Source organism: Natrix helvetica (genome assembly GCF_964273705.1).
Source record: "Natrix helvetica genome assembly, chromosome: 4".
Taxonomy (NCBI): domain Eukaryota; kingdom Metazoa; phylum Chordata; class Lepidosauria; order Squamata; family Natricidae; genus Natrix; species Natrix helvetica.
The window spans coordinates 121,851,045-121,863,401 of NC_138550.1; the positions used below are offsets into that span (position 1 = coordinate 121,851,045).

At 37.4% G+C, this 12,357-nt stretch overlaps 1 protein-coding gene across 10 annotated transcripts in view; it reads right to left on the reverse strand.

Moving 5' to 3' along the window:
• The window catches only part of ZNF521 (zinc finger protein 521), a 309,282-nt gene that overhangs the window by 179,152 nt on the left and 117,773 nt on the right, over window positions 1-12,357 (reverse strand). The window lies entirely within an intron of this gene.

Genomic DNA, 12,357 nt, shown 5'->3' on the forward strand with positions numbered 1-12,357 from the left:
CACACACCCCCAGAGACCATTTTTTCCCTTATATATTTTCTTCAATATATACCATTTGTGCCCTTATCCCCTCCAAAACAACATATATTCTTGTGTAGGTTTATTCCCTTTGCCTTCCACCAACACTGTTTTTATAAATTCCCCCCCTCCCCATTTCATTATAATTGTTTGCTTTAATCATTCCTTTTTTAAATTTAATTTCTGTTGTTAATTAATAATTTGTTGCCATACTCCAAATTTCATTATACCACTCATTTCTTTGAATATCCCAATTTTGTTCCCAATATTTTGCCATCACTAATCTAGCTGCAATTATCAAATTTACAATCAATTCCATTTTTGTTTTATTTATATTCTGTTTTTACACCAGCAACAGTAATGCAAACCTTGGTGACATATCTAAATTTACATTCAAAAGTGCTCTAATTTCTCTAAATACCATGTCCCACATTTTTTGTGCACGATCACAATCCCACCATATATGTTTAGATGTTCCAATCTCCATCTTGCATCTCCAACAAATTTTTGTATATTTACCATCTATTTGATTTAATTTACATAGTGTTAGATACCACCTCCATATCACTTTATATCCATTTTCCTTAATTCTAACTGACATATTTTTATATATCTTCTATTCCAAATATTTTTCTAATCATTATCATTTATGTCTCCTAAATCTGATTCCCAAATTAATTTTAAACCTTTTGCCTGGTAAATTTTCTAATTTTTAAAGAACTAGATAAGGATAGGTTTTGAATGCAACACGGTTTGGTACAGCAAACCATGGTACAGCAAATTTGATATATAGAAAGAAATATCAGCAATCATATTGGTAAATATTTCTTTAAAGTTGGAAAACAAATACTACTTCAACAAACATTGCTTTGAGCATCAAAAATCAAGAGTCTCCTTTGGCTATAACCGTGATGGCGAACCTATGGCACGTGTGCCACAAGTGGCACGCGGAGCCATTTGTCAGGGCACGCGAGGCTTTATAGGAGCCTGGGGAGGGCGAAAAGAGCCCCCCGCCCCCCCGGAGGCTTCAGGGACCATCCCTGAAGCCTTCGGAGTGCTTAAAACCACCCTCCGAGCAAACCAGAAGTGACTTCCGGGTTGCTCGGAGGGTCGTTTTAAGCGTTCCGAAGGCTTCAGGGACCGTCCGAGGCTTCCCTGATGCCTTCGGAGTGCTTAAAACGACCCTCCGAGCAACCCGGAAGTCACTTCTGGTTTGCTCGGAGGGTGGTTTTAAGCACTCCGAAGGCCTCAGGGAAGCCTCCGGACAGTCCCTGAAGCCTCCGGAGGGCCTCCGGGGGGTCAGGGAGGCTCTTTTCGCCCTCCCCAGGCTCCTATAAAGCCCCTGGAGCCTGGGGAGGGCAAAAAAATGTAAAAATGGGGGGGTGTTGCGCGTTGTGCATGCATGCGCACTGGGAGGAGGGTCACGCGTGGCATTATGGGTGCGGCACACCCGCACTCGACCCCCCTGTGCTCCCCCCACTTGTGGCACGTGAGCCAAAAAAAGGTTCACCATCACTGGGCTATAACATAGAATTAGAGAAATGGCAAAATTTATGGGAAAGGAACTATAGATCAACAATGGCAATTATTATAAAGAGAATTTATATAAAATGTTTTATAGATGGAATTTACCACCTGCAAGGTTAGTTAAAATGTTTTTTAAAAATATCAAGTAAATGTTGGAAATGTAATCAAAAGATGGGCACATTTTATCATATGTGGTGGACTTATGCTAAAACAAAAACAAAAAATGGGCAAAAATACACAGATGGCTAGAAAATAGGGAAATATGTAAATTTTAAACCTGAACTGTTTTTATTAGGGATGATATCAGAAAAAATTGATAAGAAAAGTATGTATTTAGTATTACATGTCCTAACAGCAGCAAGGATTATCTTCGCATAATATTGGAAAGATGAAGAAACACCGCAAGATGAAGAGATAATTAAGAAGATGCCAGACTGTGCAGAAATGGATAGACTTACATTGAAAATCAAACAGAAAGAAGACACAGAATATTATCAAACATGGAACTTATTTTACCAGTGGTTGGGAAAAAGGAGTGGAGAGTAAGAATGGAATTTATATTGTTAAGCAAATTAAATACCCAGACAACACAATATTTATGAAGCACTAAGAAATGTAATTAATAGAAAATTAATAAAATTTATTTTTTAAAAAATCAAGTGTTTCCATACTTATCATTTTTCAAATGAAATGAATCCTTATCAAAATGTAGAGGTTTCTATATAAGACGCAGCCCAATCAGGTACAAATACAAGACTGTGCTTTTTAATATATAAAAGGAGGAAAGGTTTAAAACTTCAAAATAGAACAGAACAGAATAGAATAACAGAGTTGGGAGGGATTTTGAAGGTCTTCTAGTCCAACCCCCTGCTTAGGCAGGAAACCCAACACCACTTCAGACAAATGGATAGCCAACATCTTCTTAAAAACATCCAGTGTTGGAGCATTCACAGCTTCTGAAGGCAAGTTGTTCCATTGATTAATTGTTCTAACTGTTAGGAAATTTCTCCTTAGTTCTAAATTATCAAAAAGAAGCAATTATGCTTTCAGCATTTCTGGGATCTTAAAGAAAGCTGAATCATTTGAGAAGGAAATGTAGGAGATTACCAGGCTGAGCCTGAGGGAGGGTTCAAGTGCGTCATCAGTTTGGAGTCCCTTCACGTCCACAAGTAATATAAATCCAGCCCTCCTTGAATTCCATTGACTATTATCTATTGCCAATTTCCCAACTATAGTTCAAATTCTTGTTTAGAGATAACTTGGAATAAATTCGTATTCATTTTGGACCTAACCCTGGCTCCCGATTTGTTGTGCCTGACAGGAAAGGAAGATGAAAGAAAAGAAAAATTATCTTGATCTCCTAGCAGTTTACAATACCTCTGTAAACAGGTAGCCTGATGCCCTCCAGATGTTTTGAGTTAGAACGCCCATAAAATCTATATACAATAGACTACGAGCAGATATTATGAGTAGTAACATCTGGAAGCACTGGGTCATCAACTCTTTCTCCTACTTCAGATTAGACTGGAATAGGATAACTATCTTGACTGTAGTGAACTATGGGGCGTATATAAGTCTAATATTTTAAAATAAAGTACAGTGAGAGGTTTCAAGAGATACAGAAAAAAGCAGTGAATAATCTCTTCTTCTCATGTATACCTAAAAAAAATTTGAGCTCCTTATTCCAGGCTGTCTAGGCCTTTCTTAAAAGGCACTTCTGAAACAGGCTACAGTATTTGTATCCAAACATTTGGTAGTTACTAAGAAGCAACAGAATGAATTTATGTCTATCTAATAATGAATAGGTATTAGATTTATGGAGTCATCCCGGGTTAAGTGAAAAGAGTGAATTGCACAATAGCGTAATACTTCCGTGTATTTTGTACTTTTAAAGTTCAAGAGGTTGCCCACCATTTCTTCCTTTCTGCAAAAAACCACACTGGCTTAACTTCCTTAATAAAACAGAGCGAACATTTAGATGACCATGGACAAAGCAACTTGGAAAAAAACCTTGGAAACAGGAACAAATGATAAATTTGTTCTGAAAGATTTGTAAGTAACAAAGAAAACACGAGCAAGGACACAAACTAGTTAGTAACTTGAACTATTTAGCCATTATGCTGTCATTTATGAAATTCATATTTAATCTACAGAATAAAGGCCATAGTCATTGGTATTTCTAGGTGATGTGACCAAATAAGAAGTCTAGAGTTAAATTTTATTCCCCACCAATGCAGAATTTCTGAGATTTGTAGACTTGTAGATTGTTTTGCTGAATGTTGCCAGCAGGAAAGTCCTGATAAGGTCCTTATGCTAGCAGAATATCATGCACTTATACCAGAAAATTGCACACTAGTACCAATATAATCCTGCTTGTAGAACTGCTCACAAACAGAACAATACTTAACACCATATTCTATGACGTCCAATTTCTTAATAATGGTAAGAATGTTTTCAACCGTGGATTCAAAGACAAAGTTTAAGATTCATTTTACTACATTAAAATGAGTTAGAATGCAGTATGGCAGGCTAACTCTGTCCATAGTCTGGAATTTGATCCTGATGGGCTCAAGATTGATTCGGCTTTCCATTTTTCCGAAGTCAGTAAAATGAGGATCCAGATTGTTGGAAGCAATATACTGGCATTGTAAACTACCCTCAAAGTACTGTTGTGAACTATGGGGCATATATAAGTCTAAATGCTATTGCTTTTAAAATGAATAGCACAGTATTAAATTGAATTCTGTTTTCAAGTATGAATTATAGTTACTTGCAGCTCAATGTACCAGTAAAGTTTTCCCCCCTTCAAAACACTGGATTTTTTTTAAAAATGCAAGCTCTCATACATTTTGGCTTGTGCATTATCTTATATGTCATGGGACTCAGGAGGTGGGCCTTTTCTGTCACTACACCTGTCTTCTGAAACAGATTTCCCCAGTGATATGTATGGTTCCTACCCTACCTTCATTTAAAAGGTAATTAAGAACATGCCCCCACCCCCAAGTGTTGGATTATGGTGGCTGGTGAGGCTCTTGTAGGATTTTGTCCATTAAGCCAGTTGTTTCTCTTTTCTGCTTTGTTATAAGGTTTTCTCTATTGATTTTATGGCACATCAATCAATCAACCGAGTCTCCTGATTATATGTGGTGTAAATATGCTTCTATATGAAAAAAAAAACACCTCATAGCTAAAATAGCCTCACATATTTTATTGTATTTGATGGGTAATATTATCAATGTTTTCTTAATGGAGTCCACTAACTAAAAGGAAAAGAAGAAAACTGTCTAAATCCCAAGGAAACAATTCATAAACAAGTACTACAATACTAATTTCCGTATAAACCTACATTCTCTACAAATTGCCATTTCAGCTTATAGAAGCATTCCAATGCTGCTTTTTTAAAGTAATAACATTTTACTCAATTCTGAACCTTTTGTTTATCCACAGGAAACAGATGAGGATTTGTCCCTTTCCTGCATCTCAAAACCGACAACACCACCATCTCATTATCAATGCCAGACAGCAGACAGCTAACTCTGAAAAAACAATCAACCCCATTCCTGGATCTTTGCCCACTGCAACAATACTTTTAACTCAAGTTAAGCTCTCAACAGTTTCTGTCCTCTTCTTTAGTACTCGGGAAAGGCTTTCCTTAACATGTGTCTGATCCCTGATAGAATCTCTAAACTATTTCATAAACAATGTCTGGAACTCTACAGAAAACAAATACCTGGAGGAGGATTCAATTTAAAATCCAATACGCGTGAATATAAAGGAGGCAGAGAAAAATACATTTATTTCATTTGTGTAAGTGTTTCTGCTTTAGCTGCAATACAGGATAGGGAAATCAGGGTCAGGTACTAAGCAAAGTAAAGAAACATTTTGAGGGAATATGAAAATTTTGGAGGGAGGACAATATAGTCGAAAAAATAAACAATAATGGAACCGATGCCTCGGGATACACAGCCTGAGAGAAAAAAGGGACAGACCCACAGAGAACTCTGAAGGTTTGACAGAGGCCTGGACAAGAACCACCATGGTCCAAGCTCTTTGGGACACCAGAACTCCACAGAAAACAGATCCATTTTCTTTGGTGCTACTTCAAATATAAACATAAAGTATGTTGTCTAGTTATAAGAAGATGAGGGTACATTATACCTCAATTTAAAAAGAAAAAAAATGAAATAACAATGTAAATGTTGGTATGGAAAAATACCTACATCTGCCTGTCTCAGCTACATATACAGGGAAAGATTTTGTATATATAATACTAATACTATAGTGCCTGATGCTTTTCATTTAACATGCTGAATACATGATTCCATTTTTTAATGTTCTGGTTTCTTGGATATTTATAGTTATTTGGGTTTTTTAACGCAAACTTATTTGTGAATCATATATATATGTATATGTATATGTATATATGTATATGTATATGTATATATGTATGTATACAAATAAATAATATGTGCAGCTTAGGAATTCTGGAATTTGCAGTCCTTTCCATGTCATTTGTCAGGTCTTTCTCCTTTCAAAAAAGAACTGGAGAAGGGCTAGTTTGAAATAGTTCTTGCCTGGCAATAGTACTTGCTCCAAGCATGACCTAGAAGAGCTAGCTTTTCAACTTTCAAAGTGCTAGTCAAAAAAGAATATTGAAATCTCCATGCAAATGGCAAAGGATGTCTCTGTATGTACATGAGCATGTATTACAAAATAAATAGGGCAACTGCAATCTTGCGTTCAGAACCCCTCCCTTTCACATGCATTGTTGATAAAAAAAAGTACAAGTTTATTACTTTTCTTAGCATTATGGTGTCTTTTTAGTTTACATTTAAAATACCTTGCTATTTCATATTATACATTTGATATTTCAAAACTATTACAGAAGTCATCACTATTCCATAATTAACTATGGTGGCTAGCATAATATGAATCATAGGTCACAATGACCTATTAACAAACATCCCTATCAATTTTATTCTTATTTAATAATCCAAGCAGACCCTAATAGATAGTCCTCAACTTAAAACCAGTTAATTAGTGGCCATTCAAAGTTATGATGGACCCCATAAAAACTCCATTTCCAAAGTTACACTTGTTGCAGTGTACTCACAGTTGTTCATCTTTATGACCAATTGTAGGGATGTCGTAGTGTCTTTTGCCCATCTCTTCCTCATAAGCCTCATGAAGTCTCCCCCCACAGGCCTTGCACTTGCTTCCCTCCCCACTTGGCCCCACACCCGCTCCTTACCTTTTGAAGGTCTCCAGAGCTTGGACTATGGAAGGAGGATAGTCCACTCCATTCCTGTGCTGCATGGCATGATCCCAGAAGATGTTGCCATTTTTGCCCACAATTAAATGCAGTTGCCCAGAAAAAGGCAGCCACTTCGAAGATCATGCAATGTAGTCCAGGAACGAAGAGTCCTGCTCTACTTCCATAATGTGAACTCCAGGAAACTTTGGACTGCTGCTGTGGACCTATCCAGAACATATAGGAACTCTTGGGTCATATGGAACAATACTGGCAGCAGTTGCCATTTTCAGAGTGCCTGCATTCAATGAGGATGCCCACAAAATGGCAGCTCCCTAATGTGAGCTCTAGAAAGTTCTAGGAAGCAGAGCAAGCTGATCTGTTCCTGGTTTGTGTGGCACAATTCTGGAAGTGGCTGCCATTTTCAAACCGTCCTCAATTCAATGCACCAAAATGGCAGGCACTTCTAGATTTGTATCAGGCAGCCCAGGAACAGAATGGCTTTTCCTCCTTCCCTATCTTGAGCTCCAGAGAGGAAGGCATAGTGTCCAGTGGGGTAGGAAGAAGGTCCAATGTCTGTGGGGAAACCAAGGGGCAGGAAATGGAATGTGGGGTGCCTCAGGGGGTGGGGAAGGTCTTAGCAGGCCCAGGTTTGTACAAGGCCTCCCAGACCCTCCCCTATGGCTCCTGAGGCACTCTGTGGTTTGCTTAACACCCATGCATTTATTTAAAGACCACATAAAGAAAATCAGGGTTTAGGTGGGATCATGAAGCAATCAAATGAATGTTTCATCTAATGGTCATCACAACTAACAACCATAATAAACAGGCATCATTGCAGCCATCATTGAAGGACTATCTCCAATATATCTCTTAGAGATATACAACCTTTGGATGCTTTTAGTCCAAATGTGGCCTCATCATCAATAAATGGTTGAGTGGAATTTATTGACAGACTTGTTTTTCAAATATGAAGTTGTTTTTGACATTGATGCAATTCTCACAGCTTAATTTGCAATTCTTCTAAAGAGGGAATAAAGTATGATAAAGGCATAAAGTGTCCATTATCATATACAAAGATAAATTTTGTACACTTTGTAGTGATAGGCTGGATAAGGATTTAATCACATTGAGTTCTTTAACTTCAGACACTCCTAAATGTGGCTTTGCTCTCTGGAGAATTCAGTCCTTTCATGTTAGCCCTGCCCTTTTGGCATGGCTTTACTCACAAAAACATACACTTTCTCAGATCTGTTATCTATAAAGCATTACAGCCAGAAGGAAAAGTTTCCAAAGAGCAAAACTCATGTTCTGTGATGAGCAAGTACAATCCACATGGGATTCAAAATATAACTAATTCTATTTACTGAGATTATTTGGGATATCCTAGCTTTTTGTTACCAAAAACTGATTAAATTTAACAGACATACATACTCATGTGTCTCCTTTAGGGACAAAAAAATGGAATCATGTAAATAGTTTGGCTTATTTCTGACATAAATATTTGGTTTTTCACTCCATTTGTCAGATTTTTGTCTGGTTTCCTTGATTCTACATTCAAACAATACTAGGTATGTTTACCTAAGAGTAAATGCAACTTATCAAACTAGATTTTTTGTTTGGGGTGAAAAAAACAGGCTTAGGGCTGCAATGCTAAGATATTAATTTAGCAATTGTTGCTAAATTAGCAATGCATATTTTTAAATATTCATCTTTTCATCTATTTTTCCTTAGCATTTCATATTTAGCATAAACAATTCTTGCAGTTACTTCTACAATAACCTATTAGTTATGCCAAGACTGCAAAATCTGGGTTGACAGATATAAAGGTAGATTTTCAAACCTTTCCTAACCCTCTATTTTTGAAACAAATGTTACAATAATACAACCTTTATTGACACTATATACTGGTATATGAATATTTGTCAGGATACATAATAGGGCATTTCATATGGAAAATACGACTGACACCTTATTTTCACTTTGTTCTTTTTAGCATGTGTTTGATCATTTTTATATGATGTAATGGTTTTCCTCAGGCTTCTAAAGTTGAATTTAAGTTTGAAATAAATAATAAAAAGCAGTTTTGCTTGTATTTTTGGCATCCCCTTTTTTTCCTTGGAAGAGTAAGGATTTCTTTTGCTTCCTTCTAAGTTTTACATTAGGCAGAAAACAGGAGGAGGAAGAGGTGGAGGATAAGATTAATGAACTTCAAAAGCAGCTCTGACTTATTCTTATGAGTCAGGCCCAAAATGATTCAGTGGAATAATAACCCTTAGTGTCTTAAAACAATATTAAGACTGCAGAAAGCTAATTATTGCAACTCTATTTTAAAAGTGAAATTCTACATTTTCTACACTGTAAAGGGATCTCTTGCTGCATTGATACCTGGCAAGATTTCCCATTTGGCATGAGTGGAAATTAACAAGAATTTCCTGGGGAAAGGAGGAGGGGGTTCGGATGAGAAAACAACTCTGCTCACACAAATTGGGTGAAATCTGTAAGGAAAAATCCACGCAGAGGATTGACTTTGCTAAATGTGCGCCTGGGGTCAAGTGGACTCAAAGAAGGTCAGGGAGTCGTGCTTTACAGTCCTGCAATTACACACACACACAAACAAATAATAAGGGGATATTTTTGATGCCCATTATTGAGCCAAATTACCAGTGAAACAGAAGTACTACTCTAGAAAGGGGGTGAAATTATCAATTATAAAACACATGAGAAATGTGCAGTGGCAGCCACATTTATTCTAAATACTGAGCAGAAATTATAGACTTTGAGAAGCTAGCTGATACTGCAACTATCTATCTATCATCTATCTATCTATCTATCTATCTATCTATCTATCTATCTATCTATCTATCATCTATCTATCTATCTATCTATCTATCTATCTATCTATCTATCATCTATCTATCATCTATCTATCTATCTATCTATCTATCATCTATCATCTATCTATCTATCTATCTATCTATCTATCTATCTATCTATCTATCTATCTATCTATCTATCTATCTATCTATCTATCTATCTATCCAGAAATATGTTTATACAGAATTAAAATTTTATATCCATTGTTGCTGCTGTTGGTTGTTAGTTTTGTTTTTTCCCCAAATAAGATTGTTGGTGGCTTTTCACCTTCAGTAGCCCTTCCTTTACTATAGCAATTTTTTAATCCTATAAAAACATATGTTTTTAGATTCTGTTTATATCGAATTGTTTATTAATACCACACAATCTATATAATTTGTTGTTACTTGGTGGATTGTTTTGTTCTTCATTTTTTTTTATTCTTAAGAACCGAGCCTTTTATTTAAAAATGGAAGTAGCAAAACAAGTATATTAAATGAAGCTGGGTTTCTGAGAGAAAATAGATTTAGTTGCAATCATTTCTGCTTGCTACTTTTCCATTAAAAATATTTCTCCACTTAAGAATTACCACATTCTTTCTACTATTGGGGTAAGGCGGTAAAGAATGAAGAAGTCACATCAGGGTGCAATTCCAAGAAGTCCCTCCACCCCAAAAGCAGGAAACAGAATGACGCACTATGGTATTAAATGTGTCTCTCCTTCCTCATAGAATTTTGCCCTCAATTCTAGTCATATGGGGGGTGGGGGGGGGAGAGAGAGAGAGGGAGGGAGGGAGGGGCCTGGAATGCTCAATACAGTAAACTAATTCACATTGTTTTCCTTCGAACCAAAACCACATTAGAATATTTTAGAATGTCTGTCTGTCTATTTGTCTATTTATCCAGCCTTCCCACAATCAAAATGGATCTTGGTGGTTTTGGTACCCATACATATGCTATCACATTAGAAAAGGTATAAAGGTGTAAAATACATTCTCCCATCAAAATAGTTTGTAAGTGTGTGCATGCATGCATTTTTTTTTCTTTTAAATGCTACCAGTCACTAAGTGCTACTTAGTGTAAATGCTTTTTTTGTGTTCCGGCAAGGATTCTGTATTTCAACATGATGCACTTCATATGTTCATGTTAATTTTTAATTTGGAAAACTAGGCACTTCATATCCACTGACTTTTAAAGTGAGACCGAGTTTGAGCAGTTGAAAAAAAAATCGCTCGAATTCAGCTGCCTGACCTATGCAATCTATTTTAAAGATGAACATCTGAATGAACAGTTAGTTCAGGGCAGGGGGTATGGGAAAGTTCTCCCCCACCCCACCTCCATCGCAGCCCTCTTACTTGCTAAGTTTCACTATTTCCATAAAGCACATTAAAACAAGTGTGCGGACACTTTAAGATGAAAGCACCAAACACTCTTGAGGTTTGCAGGGGAAAGTAGATCTGCTTTACTTTTCTCCAAACAGACAGGAATGCCCGTGATTCAGCAGCCTGTGTAAATAAAAGAGGTCCTTATTTCCTAATTTTGCTGGCTAGCCATACTGCAGTACTCTCTGTGCCGCTGCCAAAGGGAATGCGAAGCTGGAACTTCACCCAGCTGCTGAAGGATGGCCTTTGTTAGCCAGCCAGGCCTTCCTGGCCATCTTCTGGCACCAGAACTATCATATCCTGCTAGAAAGACCTCTGTCTCAGGCTTGAGAGCACTCTCGTCTGCCTAATAGGACCAAACAACAGATTTCTGCCCAGTCTGTGTTGCAAGAGGACAGCTGGAAACTCAGTTAGTGGCAAAGTAACACCTGTTCAATCATATTTATGGGGAAAGTGCTTTGCTAAGAGAAAAGTGAAGTAATACCAGGAGTTATTCCACAGGGGTAGAAGGGAAAAGGCATCAAAGCACAAAGCACCTCTGTGATACTAGCAGCCAGCCACTCATGTGCCAACCCCAATAGTCATGAAGCCTTGAAAGTGATCTTATCCTCAGTGCTGCTCACTGAATTAACTGAACAGCTTCTCAACAAGGTGGCTTGCCACCAGCAGAAAGCCTATGACATATACATAGCTGGGCTGGATTTATTTGCAGGGACAAAAGGAGCACACCTTCTCCCACACGAACACAAGTCTTTCATTTGGCAAACACCGCCCTAACTCTTAACACTTAGATATCTAAATCCAGGGGCTTCAATGCTTTTAAAAATCTTACTTCTAATTGTTCAAAGCAAAACTAAATCCCTGAACAGTAAAGATTACTGGGACAGGTTTAAGTCCTTTTTCATTCTCATTTCAGTTTTACCTTTAGTGCTTGCAAGCTTACAGTTATAGAGGTAACATTGCTTTTGCTTATTCTCAGGGATGGTCTCAACTACAGCGAACTACCAATCTCCTTGCTTCACAGAGTAGAAAGAAAGTTCTCCCTTTAAAGGCTCTTAGGCTGCTTCCTAAGAGAGCTATAATATTCTTCTTGATTTAGATAAGCATTCATTGTCAACCAACCAGCCAATCAGCAGAATAAAACCTGTTTTGGATCCATGGAGCAGCTATAGAATCATGATGGATCCATGGAGTAGCTATTGAGAGGCATGGTTGCACAGTGGTTAAAATGCATTACTGCAGGCTACTTCTGCTGACTGCTGGCTGCCAGAAGTTTGGCACTTCGAATCTCACCTGCTTAAGGTTCACTCAGCCTTCCATCCTT